Consider the following 22,254-nt stretch of genomic DNA (forward strand, 5'->3'; position numbering starts at 1 on the left):
GGTGTTAGAACTGGCCTTCCATACATTAGTTCAAACGGAGAGACTGAAAGAGGCTTTTTAGGAAGAGCCCTGAGCCTGAGGAGAGCTAGAGGCAATAATCTTACCCAGTCGAGATGAAGTTCCTGTGACATCTTGGTGAGAATAGTTTTTAAAGACCGGTTGGTACGCTCCACCTTTCCTGAGGACTGGGGGCGGTATGGAATATGGAAATTCCATGAGATATTAAGGGCCTTAGCTACTGTCTGAGAAACCTGGGAAGTGAACTCTGGACCATTATCAGACTGGAGAGAAGCAGGGACTCCAAACCGAGGAATAATTTCTCAGAGAAGGAGGTCTGCAACTGTCTGGGCCCGCTTATTAGACACAGGAAACCCCTCCACCCAGTTCGAAAATGAGTCCACCATCACGAGGAGATACTTAGCTTTCCTGACAGTGGGCATATGAGTAAAATCAAGCTGCCAGTCAGCCCCTGGAAGGGAACCTCTAGCCTGGTGGGTGGGAAAAGGCTGACTCCTGTACCTGGTATTGGGATCTGTTTTCTGGCAGATCTCACACGAGGCAGTAATTGTTCTTAAAAACTGTAGGTCCTCAGAGGTGGGCTGCAGGTGAGCTTTTACAAATTGAGACAGAGCAAGATTATTAGGATGAAAGAGTTGGTGTAGATAGGAAAGAATTTGTCTGGTGTCCGGAGTTTCCTGTGAGGGTGTAGGCTGTACTGTATGGATTCCCTGTGGTGGGTGAGGTGAGACTTGGCCCTGGAGGGCCGCTGCTCTGGCTGCCTGGTCAGCCCGGTTGTTTCCCCTAGAGATGATGGAGCTGTCAGTCTGATGAGACCGGCAGTGGACAATTCCTATAGCCCTGGGGAGGTGGGAAGCCTCCAACATGGCCATAATTTGACCTGAGTTAGATATGGATCCTCCTTTTGCTGTAAGAAGTCCACGCTCCCTCCAAATAGCAGCATGGGACAGGAGGATATGAAAAGCATATTTTGAATCAGTATAAACGTTTAGAGATTGTCCCTTTGCCAATTGGAAGGCACGGGTGAGAGCTATCAGCTCAGCCTGTTGGTTAGTGGTGTGTGTGGGCAATGCCTGTGCTTCTATCACCTCAGTGTCTGACACTATGGCATAGCCCGCTTTACGGGTCCCTTCATATAAGAAGGAGCTGCCATCTGTGTACCAGGTATAAGTAGCCTGAGGCAATGTGCCCTCCTGTATGTGTGAAGGGTGAGGTAACAGCTCTTCTAACGTTTCAGTGCAGGAATGAGAAGGAGAATAGTCAGCGTTAGGTTGAGGAAGGAGGCTTGAAATGTTAAGAGGTGGACAAGTCCGGAAAGTAAGCGTGGCATCCTCTAGCAATGCCACCTGGAGAGAAAGAACTCTGGAAGGAGGTAAAGTTTGTAAGCCTTTATAAGTTAAAAGATGGGACAGGTTATGGTGAGAGAAAACAGTAATGGATGACCCAAAACTTAGCTTCTTTGATTCCCGAATAAGGAGCTCTGCAGCTGCTAAGGCACGGATACAAGGTGCCCAGCCCTGACTGGTAAGGTCTAGCTTCTTTGACAGATAAGCTACAGGTGCGAAGGAGGGTCCCAGCTGATGCCCTAGAGCTCCCAGGGTGAATCCTCCTTTTTCTGCTACATAAAGGGAGAACGGACGAGTTAAGTCTGGGAGATGGAGCGCTGGAGCCTGAAGAAGAGCCTGCTGAAGCCTTTGGAAAGGTCCTGTCACAGGGTGAAGAAGGGGCTCGTGTGGCGAGCCCTGAGCTGCCTCATATAAGGGGCGGGCAAGGAGAGAGAAAGACGGAACCCAGGACCGTAGAAAGCCCGCTATTCCTAGGAAAGACAGGATTTCCTGTTTAGTGGAAGGGACTGTAAGGGACTGGATTAGACGTTTCCTGTCTACAGTAATAGCCTTGTGAGTTGGAGTAATGGATAGACCTAGATAGGTGACCTGGGGAGCTGACAGCTGAACTTTAGAAGGAGATACCCTGTAACCCCGGCTGCATAAGAAATTTAGGAGAGCAGAAGTGTTAGTCTGGCTAACCTGTAAAGATGGGCTACAGAGTAAAATATCATCTACATACTGTATTAGCTTAGAATCAGGGAGAGACAGAGAAAGCAGGTCAGAGGCCAGAGCCTGACCAAATAGGTGTGGACTGTCCCTGAATCCCTGTGGCAGAACAGTCCAGGTCAGCTGTGTGGACCGGTGAGTGTCAGGGTCGGTCCAGGTGAAAGCAAAGATATTTTGAGATTGAGGACTGAGAGGAATAGAAAAGAAGGCATCCTTGAGATCCAGAACTGAGAAGTGAGAGGTTCCTGAGGGGATAGTGGATAGGAGAGTATAGGGGTTAGGCACTACCGGATGGAGAGGGACCACTGCAGAGTTAATGAGCCGGAGGTCTTGAACCAGGCGGTAGGTTCCGTTAGACTTTTTAACTGCAAGTATGGGGGTGTTAAAAGGTGAAGAAGTTAGGCGGAGCAGCTTTTTCCTGAGGAGGTCAGAAATAATGGGCTTAAGTCCTCTCAGGCTCTCGAGTGAGAGAGGATACTGAGCTCGGGTGATATACCTGGCAGGATCTTGTAGCTGGATAATAACAGGCTGATGGTGTCTAGCAATAGAAGGGTTCTGGGTATCCCAGACTTTTGGTTCTACCTGAGAAGCTGGTAAGGGGAAAGAATTGTCCGAGTCAGAAGAGTTAGTGGCTAGGAGAGGAGGAGGAGGGGAGCCGCTGGCGCGTCTGGGATGAGGCACATGTGTGGGGCGAAAGAAATGGACGCCCCTACCTTAGCTAGGAGATCCCTCCCCATTAAAGGTACAGGGCAGCTTGGCACCACTAAGAATGTGTGTGTGAGAGGGATGCCTCTGAAAATACAATTAAGTGGCGGTGTCTGTTGAGGCAGATAAGGCTGTCCCCCAACCCCGACAATAGGGAGACGAGAAGGAGAGGTGGGCCCCCAAAACTCTCTCAGGACAGAGTAGGTAGCTCAGGTGTCCAAAAGGAACGAGATGGGGTGCCCATTAACTTTGATCACTACCCTTGGTTCCCTGTGTGAGATGGGAGTGGCCGGGGCGGAAACCGGGCAGTGTCAGTCCTCGCTGTAGGCCAGGCCTACAAAGTCAGCCGGAGGGTCGTTGTCACATTCATCCTCATCTGGAGTTCCTGTGTCGCTTGGGACATCAGGACAGTCAGCTGACCAGTGACCCCTTTTGTGGCATTTTGGACAAGGCTTTGCCGGTGCCTTTCGTGTGCCGTTGGTGCACGCCCGTGCCCAGTGGCCTTCTTTCCCGCACTTGTAACAGGAACCAGACGGCTTTCGGGGAGCCGGTCGGACAGTGCTTGCCAGCATCTGGCAGCTCCTTCTATGGGCTTTTTCATCTCTACCATGGTACACCTTAAAAGCTATCGCCAGCATGTCTGCCTGCGGAGTCAGTGGGCCATTCTCCAAATGTTTAAGTTTGTCTCTAATGTCGGGGAAGCTCTGAGAGACAAAGTGGGTCATTAGCAGCTGCCTGCCCTCAGGGCTCTCCGGGTCTAAGCTGGTGAACTGAAGTAGAGCCTTGGTGAATGCTCTAAGAACTTAGACGAATTTTCATCCTTATCCTGAATTACCATTTTTAGTTTTTCATAGTTTACTGGTTTTAGGGCAGCCTTACGGAGGCCTGTCAGGAGACAGGTAATAAATCTATCTCTGGCTAGACAGCCACTCTGGGTGTTGTAGTCCCAGTGTGGCTCCCGGTCAGGAACCGCCTCGGCTCCTGGGGGGTGTGAAAGGTTAGTCTGATGAATTTCGTCTGCGTGAATCCTAGCCTGCTCCCATACCCACCTGCGCTCCTCCGGGAGTAAATTATTAGAAAGTATCATGAATATATCATGAAAGGTGAGACTATAAGATTGAGTTATATATTGAAATTGTTTAATGAAGGAAGGAGAGTTAGACGTATAAGAACCCAGCTTACCCTCTATCTGAGAGAGTTCTGCTAGAGAGAATGGAACATGAACTTTAACCAGTCCATCCACACCCGCCACCTCTCGCAAAGGGAGAACAGTGGAAGGTTCTGGATGGCTGGAATCAGCCGATTTAGCAGCTCGAGAGCGGGTGGTAGGGGGAGTGAAGTTTGGAGCCAGGGCAGGGCTTTTGGAAGCAGCCGCTGCCGAGGAAGAAACAGTTTTAGAAGAGGAAGAGTCTGGAGCAGAAGGAACGGTTGTTCTAGGAGCTGGAGCTGGAGCTCCGATAGGCGGGGGTTCATTAGCAGGGTCTAAAGTTAGAGAGTCCGGAGTCAGAGAATCCTCCGGTTTAGGCATAGCTAACATCATATGAGCAGGAGAAAAAGAATCTAGGAGAGACGGTTTAGCACTGAGAAAGAAAAATGCTATCACATAGGGTAACTCTTTCCATTTGCCTGAACGCTGACAGTAATTGGATAGCTCCCGCAAAACATCGGGATCCAAGGAGCCGTTAGGCGGCCAGTTTTTGTTATTATCTAGAGTATACTTTGGCCATTTTTTCATACATAAACGAATTAGTGTAGAAATCTTTATGTGAGGCATTAAACTGAGAGGTTTTAAAGCTTCAACAAGACAGCCCAACGGAGAGGAAGGAGTAACAGAGTTGGAAGCCTTGTTTCCCATGTCTGAAGCAGAGGCAGAAAAATAATAAAAAAATAATAATAATAAAAAACAAAAATAAAAATAAAAAGAAACGTAATCTGGAGCCAAGACCTCAGGCGTCCCCAGGGTCTAGGACGGATTTCAGGCACAGGCTGCTTCTAGGCTCGTCAGCCAAAGAAGCAGGGGCCCCCTCCACGGTGGGGGGTGGAATCTCCGAGAATCCAGACAGCGCTTGTCTTCCCGTCGGAAGAATGGGCGCGTCGACCCACGTGGATTCACAGGGGCGCACCCGACGGTGGCCCCCAACGCGAAAAATATCTCAGGCTGCAGGCGTGGGAGACGGCTAGAAAAATTAGGCCAGTTGGCCAGTGATAGGGGCCGACCGTAGCCAATGAAGACCGTGGTCGGGGGTTCCCCCCGGTCTCAAGAACACGTGTGAGGCGCCGGACAATCAACGGTCGTTCCCACCGGTTCAGGAAACCGTTTACGCTGGCCGAAAGTGGGGGGACTCACCAATTCCGATCGGTGTTGGATGTAGTTTGGATGCGATTCAGGCGAATGGAGAGCAGTCTGTCGCGTACGCATACAGAGCAGATTCCCCGGTTCAAAGCGCCCGGGAGCGCCCGCTCGGTTTCGGCACCAAAAATGTTAGTTTTCTGTCTGCGTTGTGTTCTTACCCTGCAATGAAGCGTCACGAAACATGACAGAATCCGCTTATAGAGTTTATTAGAAGCAAAGGGACAGGAAGTGCAGGCCTGTGGGAGAGACACGTGCGTGGAGAAGAGAATGGGGAATATCACGCCGGACTTTTAAAACCGGCTGGGGGCGTGGCCAGGTCACGTCACTACTCTACGCGTGTGCGTAGATCACATGGTCATGTTGCGCGCTTACATGACCATGCAATGCCACGGACTCTTGATCACGCGAGACCCCTTGGCCCGGAACTTGCTAGGCGGAGATATCCGGGCCCATCAGGTATCCTAGCTACGGGACGCTCTTGATGCGGAAATGGCTAGGCGGAAGTGTCCGCCTGGTAAATGTAACCGTGTTGTGAACCCTTCAGCCGGGTGGTGGTGGCGCACGCCTTTAATCCCAGCACTCGGGAGGCAGAGGCAGGTGGATCTCTGTGAGTTCGAGGCCAGCCTGGGCTACCAAGTGAGTTCCAGGAAAGGCGCAAAGCTACACAGAGAAACCCTGTCTCGAAAAAAGCAAAAAAAAATATATATAAAACTTGATTAAAAAAAAAAAAGTTGTGAAATAGCTCAGGGTTCCTCAGGATAACGAGTACACACATACACAGATGATGTTTCTGCCATGTACTGTGAATGGAACAAATAAACTCAACACAGCATAATCTACAAAGGAAGAGTTGTCTAATTACCTAGCGTAAACTCTGTAGCTTGGCAGAAACCAATTCCAGGAAAGTAGTTCCTGGGGAAGCAGACGGGAGGCATGGGCAGACCGTGGGTGTTTGGGGAAGCAGACGGGAGGCATGGGCAGACCGTGGGTGTTTGGGGAAGCAGACGGGAGGCATGGGGAGACCACAGGTGTTTGGTGTGAGGTGGGAGTACTTCGACTTCTTTGCATGCCTGCATTTTGGCCAGTCTACAAATGAAATTTCAGATATTGGTTGTTGATCTTAGTTAAAAGGCAATTTTTGACTGATTCTGTAAACTTAATCACATAAATATATAAGTTAAACCTAAGACATACCTTTGATTTGGTGTGGCTTGTCATTAGGCCTGGCAGATTCTAATACCACCAGCAAAGACCTGCACCTAGGTGACAGTTCAGAACCATGACTGAGAGATAGGGTCACCTTGGTTGTGAGCAGGTAATTTAGAGCCCTCTGCTGGCCTTACTGGTACTCAGCTGTCCCAGGGAACAGCATTGCTGGGGCACCCACCAGGAGACTGTCTCTATTATGTGGTGGAAAGTAGTGGTGAGGCAGCCAGGAGAGCTGAGGACCATTGGCACAGGAACCAGACCGGTGCTTACAGACATGCCCTGGCCCAGAAGCCTCTGAGTGGGATCCAGGGAGGGGCACCATTGTGGTTTGGGTCAAAAGTGTTTGGTTGCCCCTATTGGACTTCTGGGAAGTGATTGGATCAAGAGAGCTCTGACATCATCGGTGGATTAGTCCACGGCAGGGCTGTTGGGAGGCATGTGAGACTGAGACCACAGCCAGGCATGGTGATGCACCTTCCTAATCCTAACTCCTGGGAGGCAGAGACAGGAGCATCAAGGAACCTTCAGTACATAGTAAGTTCAACACCATTCCTATAATCTCGGTATTCAGGTGGCTGATTGTAAGTTCAAGGCCAGCCTTCCACATAGGAAAACCCTGTTGAAGAATACAGAGAAAGAGAGAAACTAGGAGGTGGGACCCAGCAGAAGGAAGGTATCCATGTTCTTAGGACCCTTGTCCTCTCTCTGCTTTCCAGTTTCTATAAGGAGAGCAGCTTTGCTCTGCCACATGCTGCCAATCATAATATTCAGCCTCAAGCGAAAGCAATGGGCAAAGGGACAATGTCTGGTTTATAAACCAAAGTAAATCTCTCCTCCTGTAAGTGTATCTTTTGTAATTTCTTGTTTGTTTTTCAAGACAGGGTTTCTCTGTGTAGTTTTGGTGCTTTTCCTGGATCTCTATTTGTAGACCAGGCTGGCCTCAAACTCACAGATCTGCCTGGCTTTGCCTCCCAAGTGCTGGGATTAAAGGCGTGTGCCACCACCACCCGGCTTTGGAATGTTATTACAGCAACAGAAAGCTGACTAACAAGCCCATGCCCACTGGCGGCAATAGCAGATGTGAATCCTGCTAGGGCACCCTCACTTCTCTCCTCCCAGCCAGACTGCTCCAGCTCTTCATCCTTCCTTCTGGTCACCCTGATGACTCCCTTAGCTTACACGATCCACATCTCCCTCCTCAAAGAGAACGGGAGAAAGCACTTGGTCAGTTTCTCTTGCCTGTGTCGATCAAGTCCTTCACTACCTCATTTGTTAGGCCATCTGGAGACATGACTGCACATAGTAAAAACCACAGACAACATTAGATAAGGCACACGTACCTTCCAACACCAGCTTCATAAGAGAGTTCATGTACTCACTTTTCTGTCTGTGTCCAACCCTGTGGGTCAGATTTGAATTGCAGTCGGTGCCGATCTAGGGTGGGTCTTACAGAGGGGCCGGTTCCTGAAACAAGTAGCTCCGATCGATCGTGTGGGGCTGAGCACTGTGCCCTGCGCTGCTTCAGAGAAGAGCAGGATGAAAAGCAGCTGCCACCCTTGTGTCTTGAGAAAATTCCCTCTTCAAAGTTCCTCCTTCAGACATCACTCCTGCAGCTCTTGAAGCTTGCCTCCTCCCCAGTGACATCAGCAAGCCTTTGCGTGCACCAGGTAGCTCCAGAGTGTCATCACCAAAGCCAGGGCCAGCCCTGCACAGTCACCCTCCTCTCCACCATCAGAGCCTTTCACTGTGCCTGTCACGTGTGCCACCACACCACAGGGAAGACAAACCGTTCACACCCGGGAGGAAGATCAGCATGTTTATTACTGCACAGAAGCAAATACTTTCCAGTGTGAGAGGAGACAGGCAAAGCTATTGGTCTCCCAAGCAGCTGGGCCAACTCCAGAAGGAAACAGTGACAGCCTAGGAAATAGTTTTACTACATTTAGGCCAAATGTAATTTTACACATAATTCTCAAACATGCCATTTTAAAGAGTCAAATTCCTATACTTTTTCATATTTTAGAACAAAACATGGTTTGAAGTGTGTCCTTGTCCAGCCAGGTTCCTGCTTGCTTCGGTGGCATCCGCAAGCTTACAGGAGAGTATGCTAACTTTCAATCCACCCCTTGCTCTGCGTGATAAAATCAGCTGAGGAGGAAAAGAGACAGAGGGTCAGATTTAAACACTACCTTGTACACAAAGTTGAAAACCTATACGATAAAGGAAGAATTCTAATTTTGTTGTTCCTGTTTGGTTTTGTGTTTTTCTGAAACAGTCTTGCTGTAGCTCTGGCTGGCTTCAAACTCATGATCTTCCTACTTTGATGTCATGATTGCTGGAATTACAAGTGTATACTGCCAGCCCCAGCTTGGAATCACTTTCAGTGGCAACAATTTTTAATTGAAATATGAGAATTTATAGAAAATATTTCATCTTTATAGGCAGAGTTTTATTTTGGATTTAAGACAAAGTCTCATATAGCCCAGGATGACATCAAACTCCCTATACGATTGAGAATGAACTGGAACTTCTGGTATTTCTGCCTCTACCACCCGGGTACTCAGATCACCTACCTGGCATACTTGATCAAATTTGTCAAATAATTCTTACATTTGTAATTTTGCTTGTTTGAGACAGGGTTTTGTGATTTGCTATTACATGTGCTGGCCTCTAACTCTGGCCTCAAACAATTTTCCTGCCTTACTTTCTCAAGTAGATACAGGCTTAAGCCACTGTACCTGACTCTGGTCTCTATTGTAGATTTTTGTGTACCCTAATTATATCTGCCCAAGATCTTTCTTGGGTCTAACTTAAAAAGCCTTTTAGGGTCTAGGTATATGGCTTGCTGGTAGAGTCTTGACTATAAGGTTCCATCACTAGTCCATACACACACAAAAGTTCATGTTTGTAATCCCAGTACTTGGAAGACTGAGACAGGAGAATAGCCTTGAATTTGAAACCAGTCAATACTGAGGTTCAAGCTCAGAGGGAAACCCTATCTCAAAAGAAACAAAACAAAAAAATGCATTTTTTTATGTGTGTGGGTGTTTTGCCTGCACACATGTCTGGACATCACTTGCATGTCTGGTGCTCTTAGAGACCAGAAGAGTTTATTGGATCCCCTGCATTATTAATTGATCTGTTGATGGACATCAAAGATGTTTCTAATTTTCGCTATTATGAATAGAGCAGCAGTGAATATGAATAAGCGAGTGTCTCTGTAGTAAGATGTAGAGTCCTTTGGGTACATTTCCAAGAGAGATATAGATAGAACTTGAGGTAGATCGATTTTTGGTGTCCTGAGGAACCACCACACTGATTTCCATAGTGGCTGTACCGCTTTGTACTCAGCAATGAATAAGTGTTTCTCTTTCCCCACGTCCTTGTCAGCATGTGCTGACATTTGTTTTGTGCTATTGAGTTGGCCATTCTTACCATTGGGGTAAGACGAAAACTGAAAGCAGTTTTAATTTGCATTTCCCTGATTTCTAAGGATGCTGAGCATTTAAGTGTTTCTCGGTCATTTGTGTTTTACCTTCTGATAACTCTCTATTCAGTTATATACCTTATTTTTAAAATTGGACCATTTGTTTTCATGATGTTTACATAGTCCAGGTACTCACATTCTGTCAGACATATAATTGGTAAAGATTTCATTCCTGTTCCTTAGGCTGTGGCCTTTTTCAAATGATAGTGTATTTTTTATGTGTTCTTGGATTTGGTTTGCAAGTATTTTCTTGATTTTTGTATCTGTCTTTATAAGAGCTACTGGCTACAGTTTTTTTTTTTTTTTTTTTTTTTTTTTTTTTTTTTTTTTTTTTTTTTTTTTTGTGGAGCCTTTGCATGATTTTGTAAAGAATTTGGAAATGATCCCTTAGTTTATATTTTTGTAGAATAATGTGAAGAGTTTTTCTGTTAGTTTGTCTTTGAATGTATGAATGGAATTCTGCGCTGCTCCATTAGGCCTGGGCTGCTTTGCTTTATTGATTTATATATTCATATGTTGGTTTCTTCGGTTGGGAGATTTTAATCCCTGCTTCTGTTTCACCAAGGGTTATGGATCTTTTTTAAATTTCTTATTTCACTTTAATTAACTTTGGTAGATCATATATATATAAAGAAATCCATGCATTTCTTTTACATTTTAGTGGAATATAGATTTTTAAAATATGTCATTATGATTCTCTCAATTTACTCCATGCTTGTCAGGTATAATGTCTATCTTTTAACTTCTAATTTTATTGATTTAGATCCTTTCTCTCTTTTGATTAAGTTAGCTAAGTTTGACAATCTTGTGAGTTTTCTCATAGAATCAACTCTTATTGTCATTGATCCCTTGTATTGTTTCCTATTTGTTTCTATCCTATTGGTTTGAGCACTAAGTTGATTATTTCTTCCCATCTACACCTTTTGGGTATTATTTATCATTGTTTTACTGATGCTTTAATGTATGTCCTTAAGTTATTAATATAAGGTCTTTCTAGGTTCTTTTTTTTTTAATGTAGGTATTTAGAGCTATGCACTTGCTTCTGGTAACCACATTTTGTCTCATAACCATGTCTGTGTTGTGCTTAACTTTTATTCAGTTCTAGAAAGTTTTTAATTTCCTCCTTTCCTCAATTTTTGTTCAGCAATGAGTTAGTTGTTCAGCTTCCATGACCTTGTACACTTTCTGCTGTTTCTATGATTGCTGTTATCTAGTTTTAATAGATGGTAGTCAGATAGAATGTAGGGAGTTATTGCAATTTTTCTACATCTGTTGAGATTTATTCTGTTCCTATTATTTGGCCAATTTTGGAGAAAGCTCCACCGGCTGCTAAAAAGAAAGTATAGTCTTTAGCATTTGTATAGAATATTCTTAAATATCTGTTAAATCCATTTGATTTATGACATGATTTAACTCCAGCATTTCTCTGTTTTGGTTTTGCCTGAATGAATTGTCTGTTGATGAAAATGTGGTATTGAAGTCACCCACTATCACTGCTTTAGTGTCAATGTGTTATTTTAGCTATAATGGTGTTTCTTTTATGAAATTGGGTACCTCATATTTGATGCATGAATGTTAAGATAGTAACAGCCCCTAGATGGGTGTGTTTCTTTAATGAATATGTAATGCCCTTAACTATCTGTTCTTATTAGTTTTGATTTGAACTCTATTTTGTCAGATATTAAAATAGTTATTACAGCTGTTTGCTTCTTGTGGCCACTTGCTTGGAATGTCTTTTTCACATACTTGTGCTTTACTTTATGTCCTTTCATTTTTATTGATACATTTATCATACATATTATGCTTTCCTGTATAGAATTTCATTTACTTATGTTCTAACTTTTAGTTTGCTATATTTAATTTGAAATAAATTTTCTCTTTTTTTCTATCTCTCACAGGGGAAGCCTAATCTGTAACTTAAACAGATTAGTTGTGATTTTGAGTTTGTTTTGACCATATATTAAAATAGTCATGCCTGCTTGCTTCTTTGTCCCATATACTCGGAATACCTTTTTCCATTGTTTTACTCAAAGAAAACCCTTATCCTTGTTGAAAAGCTGTGTTTCCTGGTTGCATCATAAAGTCTCGGCCTTGTAACCCAATCTGCTCATCTATGTCTTTTTATTTGGTAATTAAGATCATTGATATTTAGAGCTTTTATTGAGCATAGGCTATTAGTTGCTATTAGTTTATTTTTGTATAGTGTTTCTTCTTCTTCCGATGAACTATTCTGAATTATTTATTCCTTTTTCATAGTTGGTATAGTTAACCTTCTCCTAAGACAAATTTTACTTTTAGTACCTTCCATAGAGTTGGAATGGTGAACCTAATTTGCTTAAATTGGTTTTCATTGTGAAACATATTTCTCTCGCTGTTGATTTTGATTGATAGTTTTGCTGGGTATAGTAGTCTAGGTTGGTATCTGCAGTCTTTCAGGGATTGTAAAATATCTGTCCAGGCCATTCTATTTTCCAAAGTATCCAATGAAAAATCAAATATTATTCTAATGTGTCTTAGTCTTTTTCCATTGACATTTCTAAGATTTTCTTTGCTCTGTACATTTATCATTTTGATTATTATTGTGGGGAATTCCTTTTCTGTTCCAGTTTATTTGGTCTTCTGTACACTTCTTGTACCTTGATAGGCACCTCCTTATTTAGATTGGGAAATTTTTCTTCAATAATTTGGTTAGAAATATTTCTCTGCTTTTGATAAGGAATTCTTCTTCTAGTCTTATTATTCATACATTTGTTCTTTTCATAGTGTCCCTGATTTAATGGATCTTTTGTGTCTACATTTTTTAGGATCTGACATTATTTCTACTGCAGTGTCCATTTCTTCTACTTTGTCTTCAAGACCTGGAATTTTCTCTTCCATGACTTTTACTTTTTACCTCTGAGGTTTTTCTTTTGTATACTGAGTTTTTTGCTTTTAGTTTTATTTGTTTTATTTTAATTCAGTGATTCTATTTCCTTGCCAAATTCTACTTTCATGTCTTAAATTGTTTTTACTATTTCATTCTACTGTTTATGTTTTTATTGTCTTCATTATGGAATTTGTTTGTAACTTCTTTATGTTCATGAACACATTCATGATTGCTATTTGGAAGTCCTTTTCTTGTGCTTCAGCTAAATTGCTTTTATCAGGACATATTTCTGTAATTTTTCTGGGTTCTGGAGGTATCTTTTTTTTTTCTGTTCACTTGTCATTGCAAGAAACTCATTTATCTGGTGAAAAAGAAAGATCAAATAGGTGTTTCTGAAGTAGACATGGATAACTCACTTGACAATTGACAACACTTGCTCACTAGAAATGGAATTTTACTCACAGCATTACAGCTCAGTTCCTTTGATAGGGAAGATAAAGCATGGAAAACAATCACCAGAATCACCTAAGCTAGTCAAGGGTTCAGCAAGGAAAATTGTTCCCAATAAAGAATTCTGAGTCGAAGGACAAACATAGTATGTATTCACTCTTAAGTGGATACTAAATGGGAGGGAAGGGATGGCCAGACTGCAATCCACAACTCCAGAGAGGCTACCTAACAGGAAAAGACCCTAGGAGGGACACATGGATGACCCATAGAAGGAGAAGTGGATGAGATCTACATGAGTGGACTGGGCGTGTGTGGGGGTGCCAGAGGGCGAGGAGTGGGGCATGAGAACATTGGGAAATAGGAGGGTCAAGCTGGAACAGGGACAGAGTGGGAGAGCAGGAACGGAGATACCATGATAGATGAGGACATCATGGGAATAGGAAGAGGCAGGGTGCTGGGGAGGCTCTTAGGAATCCACAAGGTTGATCCCACCTTGGTCTGCTGGCAGTGGTCTAGATGGTGCCTGGAATGGTCTACTCTGGTGACCAGCCTAGCAAATAACCTAGCTGTCATCATATAGAGCCTTTGTCCAGTGACAGATGGAGGCAGATACAGAGATCCACGGGCAGGCACCAGGCTGAGTTCTGGGAATCCAATTGATGAGAGAGAGGAGAGATACTGCAGGCGAGGGACATCGAGATCATGATGGGAGGATGTATAGAGTGTGGAAACCCATGAACTGTGTACTGGTGGATGTGGAGCCCCCATGGGACTGGACTAGGCCCTCTGAACATGAAAGATGGTTGTTTGGCTCGAACTGTTTGGGGGACACCCAGGCAGGGGAATTGGGATCTGTCCCTAGTGCATGGGCAGACTTCTGGGAATCTGGTGCCTGTGGTGTGACACCTTGTACAGCCTTGGTGCAGTGGGAAGGGGCTTGGACCTGCCTAGGCTCAGTGAGCTGGGCTCTGCTGACTTCCCATGGGAGACCTCGATTTGGGGGATGTGGGGATGTGGGGTAGTTTAGGAAAGAGGGCTGGGGGGGGGAGGAGGGAGGAGGGAGGTCTGTGGATAGCATGAGGAATGAGTAGAAAATTTCTTTTTTTTTTTTTTTTTTTTAAAATTTTTTAATAAAGAAAAAAAAAAAAGAATTCTGAGTCAAGCCTGGAGGTGGTGGCACATGCCTTTAATCCCAGCACTTGGGAGGCAGAGGCAGGTGGATCTCTGTGAGTTTGAGGCCAGCCTGGTCTCCAGAGCGAGTTCCAGGAAAGGCACAAAGCTACACAGAGAAACCCTGTCTCAAAGAACCAAAAAAGGGGGGGGGGCGGATAAAATCTCATATAGCCCAGTCTATCCTACAGACTCACTGTGTACCTAAGGATGGCCTTGAACTCATGATCCCCTTGCCTCCATCTCACAAGTGCTAGGATTACAGATATGTGCCACTATGCTCGGCTGTGACCTGGTTTTTTAACAAATCTGTTCCAGTCTCCATGTACCTGCTGCTGTTCTGTAGCTGCAGGATTGGGACAAAATGTGAATTGGCTATACAGCTGGATAGGAGAGATATGGCCAATACAGATTCCCAGAACAGCCAGTGCATGCCTGAGCAATAACTCCAATATGTTTTACCCATTATAATTGACTATATAAAATGTCATATTTAAGCTGGGTGGTGGAGGCAGAGGCAGGCAGATCTCTGTGAGTTCAAGGCCAGCCTGATCTACAGAATGAGTTCCAGGACAGGCTTCAAAGCTACACAGAGAAACCCTGTCTTGAAAAACAAAACAGAACAACAACAACAAAAAGTCTGACAGCCACTGTTCCTTCCCACTGTTCAGAGTCCCACAAGAAGCCCATGCTACACAACTGTAATATATACACAGAGGACCTAGGTCAGCCCCTCTAATAGCGAGGTCTGAACAATCCAAGCACCGCTGAAGCACAAGAAAATGACTTTAAAATGACTTCATGAGGATATAGAGGTCCCAAAAGGGGCTATGAAAAAAATCCCTTAAAGAAATTGAAGAAAACACAAACAAAAAAATTGAAAGAAATCAATAAATATCTAGAAGAAAGCCAAGAAAACAAACAGATAAAGGAAACTGTTCAAGACATGAAAATGGAAATAGAAGCAATAAGAAAAACACAAACCAAAGGAATCCTGGGAATGGAAAATGGGTAAGCGAACAGGAACTAGAGGAAATAGAATCATCAGTCAAAGAAAATGTTAAGTCTAAAAAATTCCTAACACAAAACATCCAGTAAATCTGGGACACTATGAAAGGACCAAACATAAGAATAATAGAAATAGAAGAAAAAGTATCTCTGTATGTTTAACTTTGTGTGACTCTCACGTTTATCTCAAGAAAAAAATTCAGTCATAAAAAAAAATCTGTAAAGAGACTTTCACAATAACACTTTATATATTTCTTGCCAACCATTGTTTGACTAAAATTAGTAAATGTCTTGGGCTTTAATTTTTATGAAAGGAAATGACTGAGGATGGAGGTCAGATATGTCATGCATTGGGAAAAAAACTTAAATACTGTTTCCATATTGTTATAAGATATGACAAGCAAAACTGTTTCTGCCAAATTATAAAACAAGTTTAATCATACCAATTAAAAGTTTCAAACCGAGCCAGGTGGTGGTGGCACATGCCTTTAGTCCCAGTGCTCCAGAGGCAGAGGCAAGAGGATCTCTGTGAGCTCAAGTCCAACCTGATCAACAGAGGAAGTTTCAGGATAGTCAGGTCTATATAGAGAAACTCTGTCTAGAAAAAAAGAATTCAAACAATATTATCTTTTATGGTGCAGAAATATAATCTATTTTACTTTAAAAACCAGGGTGATTTTTTCTTTCTTTTTTGTGGTGCTGGAAATTAAAAACAGGTCCTTGCTTGTGCTAGGCAAGTACTAATGCACATAGCTCTACCTTAGTCCTAAAAATCAGTTATCATCAATGAATCTGTCTTAGAGTTTCTATTGCTGTGACAAAACACCATGACCAAAGAGCAAGTTGGGAAAGAAAGGGTTTTATTTGGCTTACACTTCTACATTGTAGTCTGCTATGGAACAATCTTTTTGTACACTATGAATATGTATTACTCTCATTGGCTAATAAAAAGTTGATTGGCCAATAGTTGGGCAGGAAGAGATTAAATGAGAGAACCAGCCTAGGAGAATTCTGGGAAGAGGAAGGGCAGAGTCAGAGAGTTGCCTGCAAGATGAGAATACTGTACTGAGCAAAGGTACCAATCTAGGTGACTAAGCATAAGTAAGAATTATGGGTTAATTTAAGTGTAAGAGTTAGCTAGTAACAAGCCTGAGTTATCTGCTGAGCATTTATATTCACATTCAGCCTCTGAGTTGGTTATTTGGGAAGTGGTAGGTGGGAAAGAAATGTCCAGCTACCTATGAAGCCCAACGTGGCACTGAAATGTCAACATAAAATCTGACAAAGCTTAAAAAAGAATTCTAGACACACAAAACCAAATTCAAGCACAGCTTCTTGGTAGCTGCTTTTACTTGGGTGAGCTCTGTTTGCTGGCAGTGAGTGGAGGCACAGCTCCTCTAAGGATGGCTTCCTGGCTTGGTACTAGTACAAAAACAGGCAGCTCTTTTGAGAGGCCCTGCTGCCAAACACTTAAAGGGTGTTTGTGAGCAATGGGCTGCATACTATATGGTGGCAGTATGGACACAGAAACTTCCCAGAGTTGGGACAGTAAACATGGCTCCCAGAGCTGGCAGTAAACTTACCTCCACCATGAGACTAGACTCACAGGGAACCAAGGGCGAGAAGCCAGCACCAGAACACCATGATCTAAGTTACACAACAGTTTCTTTCTTTTCTTTTCTTTCTTTTTTTTTTTTTTGCTCACACAGACAGAAAAGGTTATAGATACATAGTAAGGAGAGATGCAGATGGAAAAAAGCCTATAAACAGGTTACAGTATGTTTTAAAAATATATATAGGCTTGGGAGAGAGAAGAGAAAGAGTATATACAGTCTTAAATTCAAAATATAGATGGGAAATAATAAAGTCCTTAAAAAGTGGAGTAAAGTAATATAAAGGAAATAAGCCACATAAAGATGGAAAATAAGAGATTATTTTGTATATTATTGTGAATTATGTATATTATTGTGTTGTCTTTAAATTTTTTGACTAAGAGACCTTGTATTATGGAAACTGCTAGATTAAACCAATGCATATATTTTTAAATTATCTTGATTTCAAAGTTTAAGTCAAAAGATATGTCTCTTTGTGTGGTGGTATTGTGTTCCCCAAAATATTGTGCACGCTAAAAAACTTATCTGGGGTCAGAGAACAGAACAGCCACTAGATACAGAGGCTAGAAAATGGTGGCACTCACACCTTTAATCCTAGCATTCCAGAGGCAGAAATACGTCTGGATCTCTGTGAGTTCAAGGCCACACTGGAAACAGGCAGGCATGGTGACACATGCCTTTTATCCCAGAAAGTGAGCCTTTAATCCCAGGGAGTGATGGCAGAAAGCAAAAAGGTATATAAGGCATGAGGACCAGAAACTAGAAGCTTTTAGCTGGTTAAGCTTTTAGGCTTTTGAGTAGCAGTTCAGCTGAGATCCATTTGGATGAGGACTCAGAGGCTTCCAGTCTGAGGAAACAGGATCAGCTGAGGAATTGGTGAGGTGAGGAAGCTATGACTTGTTCTGCTTCTCTGATCTTCCAGCATTCACCCCAATAACTGGCCTCAGATTTGATTTTATAAATAAGACAATTTAAGATTCATGCTATATCTTTGGGAGAGAGGTTATGCTTTTGTTTCCACAGGAAATGAGAGGTTATGGATTCACTCTAGGTTAAGAAAAATCAGGTTTGACTAAGGAGGACCCCCTGAAATCCTGGCTACAGACATAAAAAATAAACCTACAAAACCCACAAAACATGTAACATATTTTACGTGCTCAAACACATAATGAAAAGTCATCTTTGGCTGACTTGTGTACAATGCACATTCTATACTTGTATTAATACAGATATGTATATTACCTTTAAAAGTTTGTGTATCTTCAGAGCAGAGAAACCAGACACTAACAAAAACTGGATTGCCCAGATGATCCAAAATCCAGAACATCTTCAAAGCTGCTGACTGAGATGATCCAGCCTCACAGACTACTACAGTCAGGACTTGACCATAATGCTGAATTTTCTCAGGGTCCCCCAAAGATTACCAGCACCCCCAATCAGCGGGAAGTAGTCTAGAGAACTATGCCCACATTCCCATAAAATGGATTATAGATGTTTGTCTTTGTCTAGGGAGGTTGGTTGCAAATTATTATTGGTCGTGGTTTTAAAGAAAACTAACCAAAGGAGTTAGAGTCAAAGATCTTTTTCTAAAGAAAAAAAGGGGGTAGGATATAGAAATAATAGGATAAAAGGGTAGATTATTGAATCTATTTTATCCAAAAAACAACTATTAATTGTAAATATTTTACATTAGTATGGATTTGTATTTTAGTTTATTAATACAAATTTAAAGTTAATTTTGTTATACTATATGTATATTTCTACTTGTTTGGGTATTGTGCTTAAACAGCTCATTTAAAAATGTAATGTATAATTAAGAAATACAGATTAATAGTTATCTACAACAGTCAAACTAATAGTCATGTTAGGTATGTTTTCAAGGTCATACACAGATATATTTAGATAGATAGATGGCCTTCAAACACTTCAAATACCTATATGTATATATTAATATGTTTAATAACCTAAGGCTTTTCATGACAGCGAGACATGTCTGCTTCTGGAAGCACTAATCTATTTGCTTTCTGGGCAATTCAACTTCCAGATGTGTTTAATGGTGGTGAAGGAACAGGGTGCAGGACAAATTTATCAATCAATTTGGTACTCAGGGCCCAGGAGATAGAACACTCCAAAGTTTTATGGTGAGAGAAACTTGCTGATAACTAGAGCATCAGAAATGATAAACCAAGAATTACACTTTGCACATGGGTACTGAGTATGCATACCTCATCCCCACTGGACTTGCTCTTTCCAGGGGTAAAGTTCCCTAGAGAAAGGAGGCATGGGTCTGAGCTTCTTCTCATGAAATTCTCATAAAAGATGCCTTCAGATACTTCTCATAAGTACTATCCCAAAATATACCCATGAGCCTGGACAACCTTTGAGATTTCCCAACAGTGAGGCCTGGCCTCTGTGACCTCACATGAGGGTCACTGTCATGGTTAAAGGTGTGTCCCATATCTAAGGGCAGCAGAGTCAGAGTAGGCAGGGAATTGAACCAAGGAGAATGTGGGCAGGGATGCATTTCAGGTAAGTGACTGCAGAAAATTCTTTAGGTGAAGAAGTGATCTCACATCAGTATATGTAGTTGGCAGGGGGATTTCTGGAAAGGGGTTTTAAAGGCACAATTCAGTGTCTGAGGGGTTTTTGATGGACAAGACAGATGTGATCTTCAGAAGAATTGCGATTCAAGGACCAGAAAGAGATCCTCACAAAGCATGTCCATGCATGACATACAGGGACAAGACACCCCATACAAATTAAGGGAAGAATCCTTGTGAAGATCTGCACAGTCTTCAATGCCTTAGCAAGGTATCCTCAAGACACATAGAGGACTACCCTCTATTGTAACTACCTGTGATATTCCTTCATGGGAGGGTACCACAGGAAGAAAATGCAGCAAGATGTCTTGTTGGGACTCTCTTGTGGATCTCACAACTCAGAAGCACCAAACATTCCACATGAGTTCATGGGCATTCTCTACCACATGGACAGTGAGCTGTGCAACAAGAGGGTCTTTTCTAACTCTCTTTATTCCCCATATGTTTCATCTTTCTATTTGTATAATGTAAATTTGTATCATCTGGATGGTGGGCTATAGATGTCTGTGTCTGTGCATGTTTTCCTGAGGACAGGTCAATGACATGCCATAAAAGAACACCATTATTATCCTCTATAATTACCCACAAGTCTATTTATTGTTTTGTTTTTTTCTCTTTTTTTTCAGAAATGATGACCATATATGAACACTAATGTAAACATATGTTTTGACCTCCAAGAACTCAGAATGTTCCACTATATCAGCTGTAAAGAAACTGGTGTGATCCAGAGGATGGCCAGACCCTCAGTGGTAAGATATGTAGGCATGTCCCAGCAGCTCAATTGAAAGAAACTTTTGTCACTTAAAAAAATAGTGTGAGTTGGCCTGAGCCTGTCCCTGAAAGGTTGAGAGGATTGCAAAAAGTAATGTGGTGCTGAGATGATTCCTAACAATGAAGCCTATTGTTATATTTGGCCTGGGCCCAAAATGAGGAGAGATGTGGGCCAGGGCTACCCTAAAACCTGAAGAGTCCCAAGCCAAAAGAAGAAGAAATGTATAGATAGGTCCTATACCTATCTATAAACTTAAAGAGGCCCAGGCTGAAAAAAGAGATGTGGCCTGGGCCTATCCCCAACCCTGAAGAGGCCTGGGCCCAAACAAGAAGAGGTGTGGGTCTGGGCCTCTCCCTGACCCTGAAGAGGCCTGGGCCCAAACAAGAAGAGGTGTGGGTCTGGGCCTATCCCTGACCCTGAAGAGGCCTGGGCCCAAACAAGAAGAGGTGTGGGTCTGGGCCTATCCCTGACCCTGAAGAGGCCTGGGCCCAAACAAGAAGAGGTGTGGGTCTGGGCCTACTCTTGGACCTGAAGAGCAACAGCAGCAACAACAACAGAGGCAGCAACAACAGTAATAGCAGCTACAAGAACAACAGCAACAAGAACAACAGCAGCAGCAACAACGGCAACAACCACAGCTACAACAACAGCAGGAACAACAACAACAACAACAAACAACATAGCAGCAGCAGCAACAACCACTTCTGTTGGCTCCTTTCACAAGCTGAACTGCTGCTCACTCCTTCCTCTTGGACAAGACTTGACAGAGGTCATTGTTAGTTATTTAGCTGCGTTGTGTTCTTACCCTGCAAGGAAGTGTCACGAAACACTACAGAATCCGCTTATAAGAGTTTTATTAGAAAACAAAGGGACAGAGAGTGCAGGCCTGTGGGAGAGACACGTGCGTGGAGAAGAAGGGACTGGGAACATGGTGCTCCGCTTTAAAACCGGCTGGGGGCGTGGCCAGGTCACGTCACTACTCCACGCGTGTGCGTAGATCACATGGTCACGTTGCGCGTTTACATGGCCATGTAATGTCACGGATCCTGGTTACGCAAGACGCCTTGACCCGGAACTTGCTAGGTGGAGGTGTCCGAGTCCGCCGGGTATCCTGGTTATGAGAGACGCCCTGACCCGGAAATGCCTATCCTGACCTGGAATTGGCTAGGCGGAAGTGTCTGCCTGGTATATGCGACCGTGGGGGTGTGTTGTGAACCCTTCATTCCCGACTCTTTTCTTTTTAAAAAAAGAAAAAATTGTGGTTGACTGGGTACAGGGGCAACGTTTCTCTCAAAGACTGCTTCCAGCTGAATAGTGGGCGTTGGTTGGCTCTTGGGGGGATGAGGGGTATCTTGTGAAGTCCGGGGATGATGGTGGAGGTCCTGGAATGACGTTCTGCCGTCTCCTCATTCTGCAGCTGTCCATCCGTGCTGCTGCTGGGGACCTTCTGTTTAACAAGATACTGTTGACATAGAGAGAGCTTAGAAAGAAAGAATCATTATTATTTTATTTTGGAGTTGGCATTTGTCTGAGGTAGATTTGGCCTGCCCATATAGAGGCATGTGACATTTACCTGAGGTAGAGCTGGCCTTAGTACTCTGCTTAATTTCTGAGTCAAGCCTCAATAGAGATAGTTCATTAAGGCACCTGTTTTCCTTAGGCAAGCCTTGTTGGAGGTAGTTTATTTAAGGCACCTGTTTCCCTTATTAGGTTAGCACTTAGGAAACACAGGTGATCAGTTGCTGAGTATTGAACAATGATAAATTGTTGTATTACATTATTCCTTACCGCCTGGATATTTTTGATGGTCCTTTTGCCTCCGGCTCTGTGTGGCCCTGGTTGGGAAAGGAAGGGGTGGTACCTTATTCCTCTGGAATTGGTGACAAGACAGTGGATCCTGATGTCCTCTGGAGCTTGAGAGTGAGAGGCCCTGTTTGCTTCACTGTATA

General features: G+C 43.2%; 1 pseudogene; it reads left to right on the forward strand.

The window, feature by feature from the left end:
- The window catches only part of LOC119087570, a 38,197-nt pseudogene extending 17,507 nt beyond the window's left edge, over positions 1 to 20,690 (forward strand).
- The last annotated feature ends 1,564 nt before the right edge of the window (positions 20,691 to 22,254 follow it).

The sequence above is a fragment of the Peromyscus leucopus genome, chromosome 3 (genome assembly GCF_004664715.2).
Source record: "Peromyscus leucopus breed LL Stock chromosome 3, UCI_PerLeu_2.1, whole genome shotgun sequence".
Classification (NCBI taxonomy): Eukaryota; Metazoa; Chordata; class Mammalia; order Rodentia; family Cricetidae; genus Peromyscus; species Peromyscus leucopus.